Source organism: Apis florea, unplaced genomic scaffold (genome assembly GCF_048593485.1).
Source record: "Apis florea isolate Af1SG1 unplaced genomic scaffold, ASM4859348v1 contig_3367_pilon, whole genome shotgun sequence".
Taxonomy (NCBI): Eukaryota; Metazoa; Arthropoda; class Insecta; order Hymenoptera; family Apidae; genus Apis; species Apis florea.
In genome coordinates this window covers 3,022,443-3,029,060 of record NW_028256746.1, presented here as the reverse complement: position 1 = coordinate 3,029,060, position 6,618 = coordinate 3,022,443, and the positions used below count along the sequence as shown (strand labels likewise).

The 6,618-nt window shown below is 32.8% G+C and overlaps 1 protein-coding gene across 2 annotated transcripts in view; it reads left to right on the top strand.

The window, feature by feature from the left end:
• Positions 1 to 3,884: 3,884 nt before the first annotated feature.
• Positions 3,885 to 6,618, top strand: part of Schip1 (Schwannomin interacting protein 1) — a 30,570-nt gene continuing 27,836 nt past the window's right edge. For both annotated transcript variants that reach the window (XM_012489017.3, XM_012489018.3), the window contains exon 1: positions 3,885 to 4,226. The gene's annotated coding sequence lies outside the window, so the exon portion shown is untranslated. The remainder of the gene's footprint in view (positions 4,227 to 6,618) is intronic.

Genomic DNA, 6,618 nt, shown 5'->3' with positions numbered 1-6,618 from the left:
GAAACGTATATTTTTCAATTGTACATAATACGTAACAAAGTATTATATATATTTTATATATATATATTTAGCTAGTATATATTAATTGTAAGTTGTTACAAATTTCATTTATATTTACAGAAATGTTAAATGCTGTTTGAGATTGTAACAATTTTATACGGAGTTCGTCTCAAGAAGACGATTTCCAATTTTTCTAAGCAATTTATCTTTTTAATTAACATGTACAGTTGAATAAAATGCGTTTCGTTTCATTTCTGTTTAATTAAGAAGGAGAGATATATATATAATATATCATAATGATGAACAACAGTGCTGAAAGGATTAAATCGCCTTCTGCGAACGTTAAATAGCGTCTTGCCGAAAGTCTAAAACTAAATCGTTCTCCACGATGGTTTCGATTTTACAAATAGCTTTATACCTTCCTGACGGTTCGGTTAATGTACAGATGGTATAAGGAGAATATTCGATGTACAGGGTGATTCATAATATATCGTTATAAAATTAAATAAAATAAGAATTACGTATTTATTATTTTATTTGCTAGTAAAACAATTGTTTTACATTTGAAACATATTTTAATGCAATGAAATCATATAATGAATAAAATTATAATAATTTTAATTTAATTATATATACAAATGAGAGTGAAAAAATTTTTTGTTTTAAAATACATTATATTATGTTATGTATGATAAATTAATATGGAAGGGGAATAGGAAATCAATGTTGTGTACTGTGTGTGTGAAACGAAAACGAGAATGTATGTAATCGATGTTAATGATTTTCGATATATCAACAAAAGAATCACCTTGTATAACGGAAACATCTCATTATACCGTTACGGGGAATAACCACGCCCCATTTCCCTTCTCTCTTCTATTTCATCCCTTTTCTTTTATCACAATTCCAAATTTTCTCTTTTCCGTTGAAAATTTGGTTCCTCGGATACGAACTATATCTATTATATTGTATTTACCTGAGTAGGAGATATAGAAGGAATTTATACGCTATACATGTAAAAGAAATAAATAGAAATAATATTGTTATGTACACGTGCGTGATCGGGCGTGTGCGATGTCGTTTGACTTTTCGTGATAAACCGCGAGGAGATATATTCATATTTTTGGAAATACGTTAGCATTATTATTAATATAATAATAATAATAATAATAATTATTATTATTATTATTATTATTATTTCCCCTTTTGTAATTATTAGAACACCGATAAGTCGAATTATCTAAGATTTATAATTGAGAAATCATACAGAAATATACATATATGGTAGCGTTGTTTAAAACAAATATTATTATATTATGATATGAGATTATAAAAAATGAATATGTTATGTAAATTGTGCCTATGGTTTTTGCTTTATCATCCTCTCTTTCTTTTCTTTTTAAGTAAAAATTTAAGATACCTTCAAATAAATTTCCCTTTACAAAGTTCGTTCGTTCGATCATTTGTACAAGAAAAGAAACGAAAAGTGTTATAAAGAAAATTAATGCGAAGAATCGAATTAATTGGCGAATAAATTTTAAACTAATCGTATAATTCTATTTTATATACTCATTATCACGTAAAAAAAAAAAAAAAAAAAAATATTTCATATTTAAAAAATATAAAAATAGACGATCACTTTTTTGTTATATATCATTTTATTATAATTATATTAAAAGGAAAATTATATTTTTAATTTTTTGAATTTGATGTTTTTTAAAATATCATTTCGATGATAAATGATTTCTTAAAAAATCATTTATATGAAATTACATATTAAAGAATCAAATAAAAATATAATTTCTAAAATTCTGTTGTCATTCATTTGACAAGTTGCATGTCACGCGTGTGGAAGAGAGAGAAAGTAAATAATGGGAAAAAGACAGAGATAGGGTAAAAATTGTGAAATCAGCGCCATCTTCAGAGTGCCGCAAACGAAACACAAAAAGAAAGGATAGAAAATGATAAGAGAAGGATAGAAACAGAGTAGGAATTGAGTACTAATGCCATCTTTCGAGTATCAATCATATTATCTCAAAGACAGAATTGGAAACTAGCGCCATCTGTGAGCGTTTTATTTATTCTGTTTTCAAGGAGATACTCTTAACGTTCGAGAGATGGCGCTGAGAGACAATTCCTATCATCTATCCTTTTCTTTTATGTTTCATTTGCGGCACTCTGAAGATGGCGCTGATTTCAATATTTTATCCTATCTCCATCCTTGTTCCACTTATTTTCTCTCCTTGTTCACATTAGTTTCATTTGAGGCACTCTGAAGATGGCGCTGATTTCAATATTTTATCCTATCTCCATCTTTGTTCCACTATTTTCTCTCCTTGTTTATATTAGTTTCATTTGCGGCAATCTGAAGATGGCGTTGATTTCAATTTCCACTCTATCTCTGTCCTTCTTCCATTATTTTCTCTTTTTATCTATATATACTCTGTAAAATTTATGCATTCAAAAAAATTAATCCGATTAATTTTATTATCTCCTTTGATGACTAACTTATTGATAAAAAATTTTATTCCAGCAAAAACGATAAATTTTAATTTTATGAATTAATAATAAATGTTGAAGTGAGATTTTTATGCAAGATGCATCGAGTCGATATCAATCGTGAGTAATATCTTAAATATTTGCGTGGTATCCCTATTACGTGGCAATAACTCGTTTCTCGGTCATTGGCTTATTACGAAATCATGCAATGTTTAATGTTTTGACAAGTTTTAAATTGCAAAGATATTATATTTTGTTGCTTCCGATTTTTATAAATGCATATTGAAAATATCACGATGCATAAAAATACTTTTATTTCAGATATATACAAATACATGTTATATTCACATAATTTTATTTATTTCATTCGTAATATTATTTTATTTTAAATTGAAATGTATTGTTTCATAAATACATTTTAAACATTTTCAAACGAAAGATTATTAACGTAACTCTTTTTATCAAAGATATATTGTTAATTAATATTCGTATATCATACGTATTTTTTATTTCAAATATTTATTTTAACGCAATTTTAATATTCACTTCTTCTATTAACTTTCAGCACGTTCAAACCTATTAGTTTACCAATAACTTTTGAAATAATTCAAAATCCAATATTTGATTTTTAAAACAAAAGCAAGATATCAAAAATCATTATTAAAAAACTGTATCACTTTATTTTCTTTGTTACCCTCTTCATCGGAAAGAAGCGAAAGAACAAAAACCACTTTTTCAAATTGGACCTGACCTATATTCTATTTTTATTCCATTCTCTCCACTTTTCCATCACAATTTCACAAGATTCACGATTCCCCTAAAGTTAATAAAACATACGTATACACACGTTTCTGTTCCCGCAATAAAATTTGTATTTCCGATTTCGATATCTCTATTTTTTTCTCCCGATATCGAACCAGACGCGATATCAGTAATCTCATTCGTCGTATCTCGAAACATACTATCTCTTTCATCGGGAAAAAAAAAAGAAGAAGAAGAAGAAGAAACTTTGCTAAGAACCTTTTATCTATTACGCGTAAAAATTTCATAAGCAAAAAAAAAAAAAAAAAAAAAAATCTGAACGAAAAAACATACTTCACGTCACGTTATTTCTATCATCGTATCGATGACTCTATCTACACACACATATACATATTATACCCGTCGAGGAAAGAAATCGTACGTTTTCTTTACACCAAATAAAACAGTGGTAATTTTTAATCGACGAGAGGAGAATCGAAGGGGAGATCGGCTCGATATCGAGCTTCTTGAAAACAAACTCTCACCTCGAACGGTGGCGTCAGCAACCCCGACGCCCGGCCACGCGCATGCACCACCCCGGTCGGAGGGGGGTGAGCGCGAGGGGAGCAGCAGAGAGGGAGAGAGAGATCGAACGCCGACACCGTTTCTCCCAGTCTCCTCCCGTTGTTCGCGAGTGCATCGAAACCATCTTTCGCCAGTGTTCCAGGCCACTGTGTCTCCCGGTCCATGTAAAAGGAAAAGAAGAAACGTTTCTTTCACGTTGGATATCGCCGCGAAATTACGAAAATTCGACGTCCCTCTCCCTCTCTCTCTCTCTCTCTGTCCTCGTGCGTGGATCTTCCCGGTGGAATCTGGTCCGTGGAATGAGAGGACAGCGACACGATCGTGAAAGCTGAGAGAAGTTTGCTGGAATCTTGGGAAGGCAAATAAAGGAATAAGAGGAAGTAAAGGCCGTGAAACATCGAGTAAGTAGAGAGAGAGAGTTTTTGGATGGCTTTGGGTAGCCATGGGGTGTACACAAAAGACCGATAACATGGGAATAGAAGCGTAGCGGCGAGCACGCTGAACGAACGCGGTTTCGGGAGGAGAATTTTCGAAATCGAAAATTTCGTGCATTTTTCTCGATCGGTTCGATGATTGCACGATTGAAGGGAGGGAAGTGCGACGACGCGATGGTCTAGGATAATTCACGAAGTTTGGTTGGAAATTGGTAGAGTTAGGAGAGGCAGGATTAGATTATGGATTCGAATATGGATTCACGTTGAGGATAAATTTGTGTTTTTCTTTCGTGAATTAATGGTTAGAGAATGATTGACGAAGAAAATAGGTTTTGATATTTTTTTTTTTTTATTAATAAATTTAAATATATATTTTAATATGTTTAATAAAATTACATAGCAAAACAAATATAAAATATAAATTACACGATCTGGGAGAGTTGAATATTGGAATACAGACTTTTTTCAATCGTTTAACACGTATGTATGTCAAGTATGGTATTTAGAGCGAATTATTACTAATGTCTCGCGACAGAAGAATAAAACTTATCGACTGTGACCTCGGCCGGCAGCGACAAACGTATCATGTGTTGTACGTATGGAGCCACGAAGTCTGGTATCATATAGGCAATACACAATCCGGAGCGATTATGAGCGAAGTATCGTTGCCCAAGTAGCTGACTTATGCCAAAAAATTCTGCGTTGGTGGCGGAAAATTTCTTACCCGCTCTTCGATTAAAATCTCCCGCAAAAAAATATTCAAAAGAATATTCGTCTCTAAATATCAAATAAACTTTCGTTATTATCATCGCATCGTGTATGATAACATCTAAATATTCCTCGTAATTTACAATTCTAAAGAAATACTTAACAATTTAATACGACGAAGTGAAAAGAAAATACGTAAAATTTCCTTCGTAATTTTCCGATCTTCGCGAAAGGGAGGGATAATATTCTTCTTTATTCTCATAATGCAATCATTATCCCCGTATTTGGCCCTATATACGCGTTGGTCGTCAGTATTCTTCTCAAAGAACATTTCATTTACGATTTATTCATGCGACTTGTACCGCAATATTTATGAAGGCGGCCGATGAGGAGTACATTTCAATGAAGGAGACTTAACAGTCTCCTGGACAAGAAGAATCGCGCGTCCCAATCGATCGAATCGAATCGTGTAACGAAATTTACGCTGGATCAGGGTCGAATCGGATCGTATTACGAATCTAAACTCTTTTGTACATACGGATATAATGAGAGAGAACAGACGAGAGACAGGAAGTTATTATGAAAGTGCAGTAGGTCATGGCGAAACAATACTAACGCGTTCACAGGAGTGCGCGTAACACAGGAAATTGATCTAAAGTAATTCATTTGGTACGCCAATTATCTCCTATTCACCTTTGAAACGTGATTTACGATCGAATGTATTGCAATAAAATAGTCTTTCGTTGCTGCGTGTAAAACTCTTTATTTGAGGGAACGTTAAAAATTGTTTCGTTTTTGTTTTGTTTTTTATTATGGAATGGAAATAAGTAGTATTCATTTTTCAACGATGGAAAATTGATTTAAATCGATTGTCTTTCGTTCCGTGTTAATATTCTTTATCGATTGTTCGAGGGAAATTCAAAAATTGTTTGGAATCTCGTTTCATTTTTTGTCATGGAATGGAAATAACAATCGAGCAATATTCATTTTCGAACGATGGAAAATTTATTTACTTTTGAAAAATTTTCATTCGCGAGATTGAATAAAATAGAGTTATTTAAATACGTATGCGATACATATATGCGTTATATATTGATATTCGTAAAATTTCGTAACTGCTCGTCAGAACGCAAATATTTACGCGGGCGTTGCATATTTGATTTTCCTTTTGTTTGAAATCAATTATTTATTTAAAAACAACAAATTTCTTTTTATAAAATCGTTTCCTCTCCCGTTTCCATTATTCTCCGATATTTTATAAAAAAAAAACTCAGAAGAATCGCAATTCGACGATTCGATCGACGAAAAAAAAAACCTCTGCTACCCTCGTCTCTCATTATCAATTCAATTTTGCGGTTCATCTCTCGCGTGTCTATCGATAATTCCAACGGTTGTGTATCGATACTTGTCTAAACTCGGTATGCACTCGGCCTTAAGGTCGCTACCAGGAAGGGTAGAGAAAGGACTCGATCGATGCGTGGTGACTCTGTCTACGACGTACACCACGCAAACAGAGATGGATGGAGGAGGAGAAGTAAGGGAGAACGAGATGGAGGGAGAACACGAAGAGGAGACACGAAATCTCCCCTTGGTCGAGAAAACACGCTCGGTTATTCCATCCGTGCGATCCTCTCTCCTCCTCTCGTTTCTC